This window comes from Musca autumnalis, unplaced genomic scaffold (genome assembly GCF_047663935.1).
Source record: "Musca autumnalis isolate F117 unplaced genomic scaffold, ASM4766393v1 scaffold_4, whole genome shotgun sequence".
NCBI classification, from domain to species: Eukaryota; Metazoa; Arthropoda; class Insecta; order Diptera; family Muscidae; genus Musca; species Musca autumnalis.
In genome coordinates, this window is record NW_027411977.1 from 82,627,045 (window position 1) to 82,640,773 (window position 13,729).

The 13,729-nt window shown below is 35.6% G+C and overlaps 1 protein-coding gene across 1 annotated transcript in view; it reads left to right on the forward strand.

Moving 5' to 3' along the window:
• Positions 1–13,729, forward strand: part of LOC141401520 (G-protein coupled receptor dmsr-1-like) — a 400,810-nt gene that overhangs the window by 54,044 nt on the left and 333,037 nt on the right. The window contains exon 2 of the mRNA XM_073981806.1: positions 550–751. The gene's annotated coding sequence lies outside the window, so the exon portion shown is untranslated. The remainder of the gene's footprint in view (positions 1–549; positions 752–13,729) is intronic.

The following is a 13,729-nucleotide window of genomic DNA, read 5'->3' on the forward strand; positions in this document are numbered from 1 at the left end:
TATTTTAAGGATTCTGTTTAAATTTTTAGGCCGAATAGACTATAACTTGGCATTTAGGGTTCCCAATGGTACAGAAACTTACTCACTAAAAATGTTGGACTCAGGTCAAGGTTTTGGTATAGCCCCTATATAACGGTACAACACGATTTCAGGTATTTTAAAGTTTTATCTACATTTTCGGCCTAAATTGGCTATAATTTTGTTATGAGGTTCCCAGTGGTCAAAAAATTAAATGCTGAAAAGTAAAAAATAAAAAAAGTTACAGTGTTTTATTTACAAATGCACTTAAAACTAGAAAATAATTTTTAATTATTAAATCTCTAAAATAAAAAGCTTGCATTTGAATTAAAAATTGTGGCAATAGTAAACGGCAAGCGTTTTATTTGGGAGAATCCATCATTAAAAATTATGTTTAGTTTTAAGTGCTTTTATAAATAAAACATTGTAACTTAATTTTTTAAATTATTTTTTATTTCTTCCCATATTATCAATTTTTGGGAATAAAAACAAATGTCTTTAACATTTTGTTTATATTTAAATTTATTCTAGGGACTGACATAATGTGATTTTGGAGACATCTGGGTAAAGATGACTACGTGGTGATGAACTCGACTCCTTGCTCTGCTATGCCGTTCACAACTTTCAAGTTGTTTAACATCCTTTACCCTTCCTGGTAATTAATTTTCTGCGGTCAAGTTACTGGATCTTTTTCAAGAAATTCTGAGTTAATGCTTAGTCTCTTTAACAACAAGTAAGTATACCCTGTAATTACGCCTGGTAGACTTTTTCTGGAAATTGCGGCAGTTGTTCTTTTGTTATACCCCGGTTACACTTAGCCGGATTAACCCAGTGAGTTTGGATTTCAAATGTCAATTCCATAGCGCAAACGTCAAATAAATCCTCTCGAAGTGGGTAAACCCGGCAAAAAAAAAAACTCTAGTGTAACCGTACTATTAGTTTGGTTTTTCCATCTTCTTCTGCTTGTTTTGTTAAGATTTTTGACGCGTTTGGCTCTTTACGGTGGTTTGAACTATCAGATCAGGCCAACAAGTTCAGGACTAAGATACCACAGATGATTTATCATTTTGTTATTTCCTTTTTCTGATATTTGTTTCGTATTTCAATAAAGCTTCAATGCGGTTTAGGTCTTTTTTTGGACCTAAAAAATATTTCTGAATTTCGTTTTCACTATTTGTTGTATTAAACTCAATCTATTGTCTCTAATTCTTTCCAACCTATTGATTATGTTTACCCAATCCATCCAATATTATATCTACATAACCATTATCTTGTTCATTATGCGTTTTGTAAAATCAATAACCCACACTCTCATTAATAACACTCAGTTGTTGTCGTTTGATACAAAATACATAAACAAAATAAGAAACGTTCTGGGCGCGTTAAACCAGGCTCGAAAGATGAAAACACAAAGTGCTTCTACGACCTCTTGTTCTTGTGAAGTCAGCTGGGAAGTAGTTTTAAAACATTCTCGCCTACATCGAAATTGGATTTGTCAATCGCAGACTATTCCTATAGAAATCGCGTGAATATGTTTGGTTGATGTCCGGATGTGATGCCAAATTTGCAGTCAAAAATTCCTTTCAACAATACTTCTTATAAGTCTGTACGCAGGTACAGAAGCTCTCGACTTAACATCTCCTCAAGCTGGTAAGACCCCATTATTCTAGGCATTCGTACACTGCTAAGTTTTGTTTCTCCGCTGAGCTACTGTCAGTTTCAGGAACGCCAAGGAGTTGTTCTTTACCCCCATATCAGATGATACCAGAACAGCAACCCGTTCTTTCTGCACTGTTTTGGGAATACCTGGTAATAGTTTTCCATGCCAGTGCACGCAAATAGCCTTGTTTTGGGGTATCTTCCTTCAAGTTGTTGCGAGTATTTTTCACTGTTTATTCTCCGGAATAAACGGATAAAGCTTCTAAAGATCATATATTTGTTGTGGTCCTCTCCGAGAGCTTCTACTGTAGATAAAATGATACGACTAACGTTCCTATAGGACACTTTACAGGGATCCAGCAGCAATGACAATTTCATGGTTAGGAGTTTTTGTTGAAGCTGCGCTTGATTATTTTCGGGACCTCACTGAAAATCTATTGAAATACGAAAACATAGACAGAAACAGGAAATAAAAAAAAATGATAAATCACCAGTGGTATCTTAGTCCTGAAGTTGTTGGCTTGGCATTGTTTGATCCGACAGTGCAAAACACCGTAAAGAGTCAAATGGTGACAAAAATCTTAACAAAGCGAAGATGGAAACTTCTAGGGAAATATTCGACCCAAATTTACAAAAGAACAACTGTTCGAAATGCATAAAAAAAGTTACATTAACTCCGAGTCGAGCTCACCACAGATTACAACCAATTAATTACAAAGGACGAACAATTAAAACAATGCGTTCTCCAAGTAGTCGGATATACCCAGATAGGCTCAATTTTCGCCCTAAGGCGTACGTAGTCACGTTAATCAGGACACTGGTCTTCTATCTCGAATTCAGTAATACTTACGCATTTTGTTTTTGAATATAAAATAAACAGAATGGCCTTTAATTTAATGCATAATACGGGCAAATAGCTTTAACCGTTCCTCAGTTATGGGTCTCCGAGAGAGACGAGATTTTCATAACTTCGAGGCTCCAGTAGCATGTGTTAACTTATTCCAATGGTGCTCAATTGGCAATCTTAATCTTAAATCTATCTAAAATCTAATCTAAGTAAACAGTTTAGGCGGCACCCCCGCCTAAAAAATCCGACATCGATTTCTTCCCTTTGAGTTAAAACCAGCCTAAAGATACAAATTAAGACAAAGAAAATATTGAATTTGCATAAAATGATTGATATTTTATCAAATTTTATAGTTTTGCATAGTTTAACAATAAAATAGTATTACAATACCATATACCCTACACAACACTGTCGTAAGAGGTATCAATAATATAATAATCTGCTAAAAAATCGACGTTAAATGACCAACAGTCTTAATTTAGGACACTTTAAAGTTTTTTTGATGATTTTTTCCAACTTTAATTGTAAATTTTACGACTTTTATGACGATTTTCGCCCAAAAACTGTTTGCATATTTTGCATATTCTGCATATTTTTTTGCATGTTTTGCATATTTTTTGCATAATTTGCATATTTTTTTGGCATATTTTTTGCATATATTTTGCATATTTTTGATATGACCCCAAATATCGAAAAATTGACCCTTAAAACGCCTAGATCCAAAATTTGAGTCCAATCGGAAGAGAAATAAAAAACATGCAAAAATCCGATGTCTACTGATCTATAACCACAATTCTCTGTAGGCATATTTTATACTCTTATCAAATAATAATCAGATTTCATTCATTTCAAAATAACGAAAATTGGGAGGTAATTTTCTATAGGGGCTACATCAAAACGGGGACCTATACTAACAATTCTCTGAATCTTTATCTATTTCTATAGGATAATGTGACTAAAACTTAAAATATATCGAAAATTGGGAGGTACCATTCAATTGGGGCAATATCGAAATGTGGTTCTATACCGACATTTCTTTACAGGAATGCTCTATACCCCAACGAAGACTATATACCGAATTTTGCCCATTCCTGTAGGATAATGTATTTAAAACCTGGAAAATACCGGAAATCAGCGTTTCCGTTCCATGGGGTCTGTGTCAAAACATGGACCGCCAAATTTCTGGGAGAATGTTTTGTAGTCTCAAAAAGATCAAATACCAAACTTTAGCCATTTCGGTAAGATAATTTGGTCAAAACCTTCAAAACATTACCGATAGTTTATCCGACAACTACTCCCGAAAGCAACTGTCGAAATTGGAGGCTTAATCCCATAATCGTTGTTTTAATATTTTATTAAAACAACTTTAATTTATTAGTGGGAAAAATTGGATATATTAACCAAGTGGAGAGGCAGGGAAGAATATAGTTTCGGATCGAAGATGCTCGAGTTTAGATAGTGCCAAAGAAATTCTCAATCAGAGTGTTTCTTTGGACACGTATCTATTTAAGCGAGCAATTGACACTTGGGTATAAAAAGTATAAAAAGTTTCTTGTTGAAAAACAAGAAACAAGGGAACTGATGAGGATCTGTGGCGAGATCCGAAACTATAGTCTTCCCTGCCTTATCCCTTGGTACACATAGCCAACTTTTCCCACTAATAAATTAAAGTTGTTGTAATAAAATATTAAAACAACGACTATGGGATTATGCCTGACTATTTGGAAAGCAAAACAGAAGCCGTCATCCCAAATAAAAAAACGCCATCCCTCCTAATTTTAGAGAAAACTTTAGACAATAATATGGCGAAGGGAAGTATGAATAAGTCCAATTCCATGATTTATTGTTTTGTCTTTCATCTTTGGAGAGACATGAGCGGTCTACCTCCTACATCGCCAAAAATGAGCCATGAGACTGAAAATAAACTTGAGTTGAGGCGTCAGGTTAGTAATCCTTTAATAACCTACTATGAAAGCACAAAAAATCGAATTAGCCCTCGAGGTGGTGACGGCAATTTCCCAGAAACATCCTTGTTATGGCTGCAAAATGTAGTGTTGTCCATCCTGAGAATCAAGGTTAAATTGTTTGCCTATTTAAAGTGCGTAATTCCAATATTTTTTATGTTGTTGTTGAAGTCAATTATCTGCAGTTAACAGATTCATTAACAACACCGGACGCAATATAATTGGATGTGGTTGAAAGTATTAAAAACTATTCAGAAAACTATGGATCAATTAAAAATCGAAATAGCCGCAATATAAATGAACAAAATCTCCATTGAACTGTGTACTTTTATCAGATCTGCAAAAATTGTAATTTGCCTAGCTTTTATACATACTCACACCCATACATACATACCCAGCAAACCAAATGTCGGATGTCCGACACGTCTGAACAATTTCGGAAGCAATGTCGTTCAGATTTCGTTCCGATTTCTAAACGATTTTTCGGAGCGGAAATAGTTCAGATTTTGTACCGATTTCGGAACGAATGTCGGAAAGAAATTTCCTTTCCGAATTTCCCAAGGATTTTCTTCAGATTTCGTTACGAAATCGGACCGAAATCGATACGATGTCGCTCCGACATTTCGTTCCGAAATTATTTCAACCACTTCATACAACTTTCGTTAAGATATCGTTACGATTGCGGATCAGTAGTGCGATTCTCTAACACATTTTTTGAGTTACCGACAAAAATCGGTAAAATTAAAACGCAAAATTCTGAATGAAAAGTTCAATAAAAGTTGACAACACTCTTGCTATCGGTAAAATTTTACGACTACTTTTTATTCGTCGCTAACTTACCGAAAAACATCGGTAATTACAGAAATTATAAGCATTTTAATTTTACCGACAAGTGTCGGTAACTCAAAAAATGAGTTAGAGAATCGCACTACAGATATCGGACGTATCGTCCGAATTTCGTTCCGATTTCGTTACGATGTCGGTACGATTGGTTTGCTGGGTACACACATTCATTTCACGAAAAACTTGAGTTTTTTCTTTTCATGAATGCAAATTCAAAATAATTGCATTCGATTTATTTTTAAACCAAACTGTAGTCATTTAAATGCAAATTGAGTTATGGCCCGTAAATATATAATAAATCAGTTAGTTATAGGCCTGTGTGCTGCTGTTTGTTGATGAAGCGCCATCAAAATATTGGTGGAACCACAAACTCTTTCATTTATTTTCATACGCTATGGGATTGATTGCATTAAATTTGTGGTCGTGTGCAGCATAAATTAAAGGGTGTTTGTTTGATTTGTATTTTGTAAACAATGTTGATGGGCTGGCTGTACCTAAGCTGATGTTTTACTTATTAAAGATTCTGATTGGATAGAGCTTCAGTAGCAGTCATAAAATATGGAAGCTAAAGAATATATTTTATTGATTTGTTGATTTTATAAAAGGATTACGGGAACAAATTGAATACTCTACCAACTGACGGAAAAAATTTGAAATTTTTTTTAAATTGTAAGTTTTTCCTAATAAGCCGGCCTTCGGCCGGGGATTTAAGACTATCTCCTATGGACAGGAATCAGTTTAGGGCACGAAAACAGCATTTTTTTATTTAAATTTTTTTCTTACTTTAACAAGGGAATTTAAAAGGGAACTTAAGAGGGCCATATCTCGGGAAGTATGGACTTCCCCCCGGAAAAGTTTATATATGTGTGATCAGGACAACAAGATCTACCTGTGGTAATTTTTCCAGATTTTTCCGCCAGGTGGGAGAGTATTCTATTTATGCCGGATTACGTTTTTTTCTACATATTTACATTTTATTACAAATATACATAAGACGCGAATTGTAATGTTATGCAAGTTTAATATTATTCGGGCAAATTAACAGTTTTTGCAAACTTACCAAAACATTGGCCTTAGAAGATAATTTCGATGGATGTTGTGGCTATATTCATTTTGAAGCAAACCAGTTTTTCCATGTTTTCCACATTTTTGTTGTTTTCGTATAATGGTAAAAACTTATTGTGCGAACGTAATAATTAACACAAAATTTGGCCTTGGATGAAAGGATAGAATTCTGAAATTTGGTATTTTGGGTCACTGTTGGTGTGTAGGACTGAGATAAGGAGAGTGCTTCTTTTAAATTGCGTACCATAAGTTTACCAAAAGTGATAAACTGAATAAAATATAATAAAAAAATATGAAGTGTGTTGAAATTGAAAACAAATTCCACCTCAAATATTCAAAAAATAGAACATATGTTTTTTATTTTGTTTTCCAAAATAGTCAGGCTTAATCCCATAGTCGTTGTTTATTAGTGGGAAAAAATGCCGATGTTTACCAAGGGGTAAGGCAAGGAAGACTATAGTTCCAGATCTCGTCACAGATCTTCATCAGTTCCCTTGTTTCTTGTTTTTCAACAAGAAACTTTTTATATGTCAATTGCTCGCTCAAATAGATTCGTGCGCAAAGACACTTGGGTATAAAAAGTTTCTTGTTGAAAAACAAGAAACAAGGGAACTGATGAAGATCGGTGGCGAGATCTGAAACTATAGTCTTCCCTGCTTTAGCCCTTGGTATATGGGAGCTATACCAAAACGAGGACCAATATAGCCCATCATAGAACTCGGCCTACCTGCGAACAAAATTTCATAGTTTATCTTTAATTTTGTGGATGCTAGAGTGTTTACAACGGACGAACGGACATGCATTGTTCGACTTAGAATTTTACCCTGATCAAGAATATATACTTTATATGGTCGCAAATGATTATTTTAAAGCGTTACAAACGAAAGAAAAACTTACTATAACGGAGGGTATAAAAATATTAAAAAAATATTAACTAAAAATATTAAAACAAAATAAAAAGAATCCAAATGTTTTGTTTTTATACCCTCAGCATTTATGCTAACGACCTCATTTTTTTGATTTCCTTAGTTTCAATATCGTGAGCCGTATGGAAATAAAAAATCGTTGACGACAAAAATGTGGTTTTTGGCCAGGAAATTCGATTTCTGAAATTTAAAATAATAAAAAAGTTCGGCCGGGCCGAACTTTTTATTCCCTCCTTTTGTTGGCACAGATACCTAAATAAGGTAAAAAACATAAATAAAAGTATTTAACCGGTAGGGAACCTTATATGGGGCTATATCAAACTGAAAATCGGGAGGTACAGTTATATAGGGGGCTATACCTATACCGTGTGTAATGGTATGTACACCCGCCTTGCACGCTGAAGGTCGTGGAATCGATTCCCCGGCCAAGCAACATCAAAACAATTTTCAACGGTGGCAAAATACCCCTCAGCAATTTTTGGCGACATTTCCTGAGTATTTCAGCCATGTAAAACTTCTCTACAAATGGTGTCTTAAGACACGCCGTTCGGACTCGGCGATAAACAGTAGGTCCCATATCATTGAGCTAATATGAATCGGGGTGCACTCATTGATATGAGAGAAGTCTCCCCTGTCCCATCTGGGATGTTTGTGGAACAATTATTATTATTATATCTAAACTAGGTCCATGTTGACGGTTTTTAGTGGAGATATTTTGTGACCACTGGAAACCCCAAATTTGAAATTACAGGTAGTTCGATAAAAAAATGTAGTTAATATCCACAAAATACCGAAAATAGGGAGGTACCGTTTATGGGGGCTATGCCTAAACATGGACATATGTTGACAGTTTTTGGCGGAAATGTTTTGTGAGTACTAGGAACCTCAACTGTCAAATTACAGGTAGTTCGATCAGAAATTTATCTAAAATCCTCAATATACCGAAAATCGGGAGGTACCGCTATATGGGCGCTATACCAATGTTGACGGTTTTTAGTAGATGTACTTTGTGACCACTGCACAGTGGTCCCACATGTATGGGAAGGTGCGACAAAAATATTTATAATCGTCGGATCAATCTGATTTTTTTCAGTATATGCTAAAAATAAGTAAAAAATACTTTAGCCAAAAAATCATCAATATGGGTCCAGTTTTACCTATAGCCCCCATGTAGCGGTACCACCCGATTTCAGGTATTTTGAAGCTTTTATCTACATGTTCGGCCCTAATTGGCTGTACTTTGGTATTTGGGGTTTCCAATGGTCAAAAACCTCCTGCGCCAAAAATTGTGGTCTTAGGTCCAGGTTTCGATACTGAATTGTCGCAGAGATTTTCTGATATCGATTTTTCGATTTTTGTCGCAGGTTTAGACCAGTGTGCACTGGGAACACCAAACCTGAAATTACAAATAGTTCGGTCAAAAATGCAGTTAAAATCCACCAAATACCGAAAATCGGGAGGTACCGTTATATAGGGGCTCTACCAAAAATTCACCTATGTTGACAGTGTTTAGGTGGAGATATTGTGTGATTACTAAGAACCTCAACCGTCAAATTACTGGTAGTTCGGTCAAAAATTTTAGCTAATATCCTCAAAATACCGATAATCGGTAGGTACCGTTATATGGGGCTATACCAAGAAGTGTTCCTATACTTCGAACTTGACCTGCCTATGGAAAAAAGACGCTCGGGTGCAAAAATATAGCGCTCTAGCTCAATTATTGCGAACGCTAGAGTGATTACAACAGACGGACAGACAGACAGACGAACATGGCTAGATCGTTTTAGAATTTTATCCCGATCAACAATATATATATATACTTTATATGGTCGCAAAAGATTAGTTCGATGTGTTACAAACAGAAAAACAAACTTAATATACTCTTCATACTATGGTGGAGGGTATAAAAATAGTGATTAGAAGAACTGGAAAATGTTGGCATGTCAACTTGTCTCACCACCAGAGACACGGGAGAGTTTGTTGATATCAAGAAAAAATTATATAACCATGGAAAGGTTCTGGTCGCTTCTTGATTGCAAGATAATTAATTTATTTAATATCCTGTAGTGAGCAAATACATTATGGATTAAGTTTCAGGTAGCTAACAGTGTCTGTGTAGTTCTAAATATAACGAAATGTGTGCTAATTTAATACTCCATGATTCACCAAACACCAACCACACCATTGAAATCAAAACATCAGCCTGGCACGATGGTAAATGTAATGCTTTGATTCATTCTTTCCACTTGGTGATTGATTGTTAAATAGTATGTCAATGCAATGTCTCCTATAGAACTATCAACAGAAATCCTTGCCATTATCTGCGTAGATCGTTAAATGAATTATAAGAAAGGCAAAATAAATGTTCTTGTTATTGTCGTCGGGTAATAGAAGTAGACGCGTAACCATGACATTGTTCAAAACAATCAATAATTTATTATGCCTGGCTTTAGTAATGACCTTTTCAAATATTAATGTTTCCTGTCATTGCCTTCTCTCGGCCAGACATTCTAGTGGATGTATGAAACAAACCTACTCCATAATATTGACTTATTACATGTATGTATCCTGCTACGAATCTAATTCCTGACTCCATTGATTTTGATTGGATTCCCACATTGAGGAATAAATTCAATAATAAGAAGATTGATTTATGTACCATTTTCATTAATAACTTATGCAAAGGCTTGGTATAATAAAAACGCCCAAATAATAATAATCATACGTTATAATGGATTCGTAAAGTAATCTGCATGTTCATATTTATTATCGGTTTGTACGTGGCTTAAAAGAGTATTATAGCTTATTTTTGCATGTTAACTTTTTAGCCAAACACGAGCAACATGTGAAATTATTTATTCTTATTACAAGCAAACAGTAATATGCGTTTACAATGGAGTAATCACTTATGCATAGCCTCGCAGAGCATGTGTGGAATATTATTTGTAGCATGATGTTGGTGGCGTTGTTAATTATCATGGCCATAGTTTTCTTGATGTTAATCTGAAGTCGAACATTGTGAGGCAGTCTTTCCTGGTCTTTTAATTTTGACTACATATTGGATATCTTGGAACCAAACACCCAAATTCTGCTCGATTTTGATGAAATTTGGAAGTTAAAAAATTCTTGAAATATAATTCCTCTGCAACTGGATAACAGGCTATTATGCGGAAGTAACGCCTTTAAATTTGCTACTGGCCGCAGACGTGAAATCGGTCGGTATGATTTACTTTTGGTGGCATCCTTGCCAGGTTTCAGCAACGGTTCAAGCGTTTTGGAAGATTTTGCGCCTAGGATAACATCTGCAACATCGCCCATCTAAATTATGGTGGTTCCTCCAGTTTTTCCCGAATTTGGGGGGGTTCTACGGTATCTCCATCTTTCAATTTATGATTTTTCGCTATTAGCCTACCATTACGGTTTTTTACAGCTCGGTACCAGATACGGCTTAACTTGGTAACTTTTCGCTTATTGCAGTGGCTAAGGTTTTTCTAGTTAGTTGTTTGGGTGTTGTTGTAAGCGTAGACTCACCTTAGAGTTGGGCAATCTCGTTCAATTGAATGATCCGTATCACTATTTCGTTCAATGGACACCGGTAATTTCTTTGACAAAACTGCGTATACTTAATTTCACACGTTGGTTTTTATGATGTTACTCATTCGTTTTTGAACGAGAACAGTGATCCGGATCGTTCAATTGAACGAGATTGCCCACCTCTAACATTTATACAACAATGTTCCATAATGTTCCAATGGAAGTGAGTTTCGCACTCCCTCGCCTAAGAGGTCACTCCGGAGACACGCCGAGGAAGATCGTTGGTGAATTACACAAACAATTTCTATAGCCTTATTGTGATTACGTTTAATCGCGTATGCCGACACTTCGGAGTGTCTTCTGAGTGACTTCCAAGGCGACTGTTTACATTTATTTAATGATTCAACACATTTGAACAAATATAGAACATTTTTTATCTGATGATTATATGAGGCGGTGTTGCATTGGTAATCATACTCGCTTTGCACTCTGGAGGTCCGGGTACGCTTTCCAAGTCAGGCAACAAAACATCACATTTTTAAAATGACAAAATTAATGTAGGCGGAAATTGCAATGAATAATTTCTCTAAAACTGAAGAAAAATAAAAACAAGTAAGTAAGTATCAGTCAGCTGAGCTGACGGAGAAATATCCTCAGCCACTGACCAAAAAAAACAACAAAACCAAACACAATAATTATGCCGTATATAAAATATATGAATATATTATCACGAGTTTGCTTTAAAATCTGTAGGTACCGTAACGTGGGCTTATACCAAATCATTGACATATACCAAACATTTTTGGCAACCAAACTTCCTCAAAAAGGACTCAAAATGTTAAATTATATTAAAATAAGTTTGAAAGAATTTTTCGAAAAAGTTTAAGAGTTATCTTGTACTATATCCGACCGGGTTTTGAAGCTTTTGGGCCATTATCTTAGGAAGTATTGGCTTACCCCGGAACAAAATGTACCATTGTAAATGAGGCAGCTCCAACAATCTACTGAAAAAGAGTCAAAACGATGCGAGAGGAGCTCCTAAACTTCACTTTATCCGAATTTTGTGTGGGAGGTACACGGACCGGACTGGATGAAATAATACGATGTGCAAAGCCTGCATCAATCAAAAACTCCCTGCGAGGATTATTTTGCGGACTTGCCATTTTGGTTGGTGCCGTCAGTGTTTCTCGGAGCTTTTAGGCCAATATCCCAGGAAGTATGGACTTACGTAAGAAAAAAATTGTACCGTCATAAAGGGAGCTGCAAGGAAAACTTACTGAAAAAAAATTGCAAAACCATCCGAGAGGAGCCCTTAAACTTCACTTTATCCGAATTTTTTGTGGGAGGTACCCGAAAGAGTGGAAAGGTATAGTTCATATTCGAACCAGATTTATATCTGGAAGGAATAATACGATGTGCAAAGTTTTGACCAAACCCCTTAGAGAGTTATCGTTCAGACCATTTTACAGAAAATTTTTGAACTTTTGTGGGGGAGGTACCAGAATGGGTGGACCAATATGGCCCATCTTCGAACTTAAACTAAGTTTGGACAAAATATTACGATACCCAAAATTTGGTTCGAATCGGTTGAACTGTTCGAGAGTTATCGTGCGCACAAGCCAGAGAGACATACATTTTTCGTATCAAAATGTATATTCCCTTCTAGCCTAAAGGCTGAGGGTATAAAAATTAAAAAATTAAATAAAAATAAAAATACAAAAATAAGAAAAAATAAAAATTAGAAAATTTAAATAAATAGAAAAAAATATTTTTTTTAATTTCTAGAACTATCGCGGAAATGATCTTCTAGAAGTGTCGCGGGAGTGACTTCCAAGACGACACGCCGGCGTGGTTCATTTCGTCACAACGGAGGGCACTTCAGGGTGACTATCGCCGCGACTGTTGTCATCACCCTGGGCGACACGCCTAAGTCACTTCCGCGATAGTTTTTGATTGCAGGTAAATGAGAAATAAAAACAAAATCCACATATAAATATAAACATTGGAATATGTGTGTTTTGTTTTGTTTGAGAAAATAAAATGTGTCGGTATTTTGAATTATTTTATTTCATTGCCCAGCAAACCAAAATCGGAAGAAACATCAGAGTTCGGACCTAATTCGGGCCGAAAGTCGGATGAAACGTCCGAGTTCGTATCCGAATTCGGTCCAAACTCTGACCGAAAGTCATATGGAGTGGTTGACGTGTTCTCTGACCGAAATTCGGATGAAAATCGTATAAATTTCTGATTTATTTACCGACTTTCGGACAGATATCGGTCCGAATTCGGAAGTAAAATCTTATGAAATTCGAAAGTGTTTGCCGACTTTCGGACCGAATTTGGTCCGGAGTCAGATGAAGTATCGTATGAACTTCTGATTTATTTACCAGCATTCGACCAGAATTTGTTTGGTGGAAAGACAAACTGTGGAGAACAACAAATTCGTCAACACGATCTGTGAAATATGTAAAACAATTGTTATTAATATATGAAAAAATACATGTCTTCATATGCAAAAATGTTGATACACATAAAAGTGTTAAGAAACTTAACTTTGGCCATATTCCACGGAATTCTGTTGAAGTTTGACGAAGAAAATCTTTACTTTCATTAACTTCATAAAAATAAAGAAATATGTATGCAACCGATCACTATGAATAACATTTAAACACTAACATGCATCAACACGCATAACAAAAATAAACCAAATTTGTTCTCCGATACAGAAATTAAAACCCGAGCACTCAATTTTTCGTTCGTACTGCATCAACGACGGCACATCAACAATTAGACATTTACAATGTGCGGGCGAAACATGTACAATTCTTTTCTCTCTGCTTAATTTTGCCAAAGCAGCACAAGAGAAAATAGAA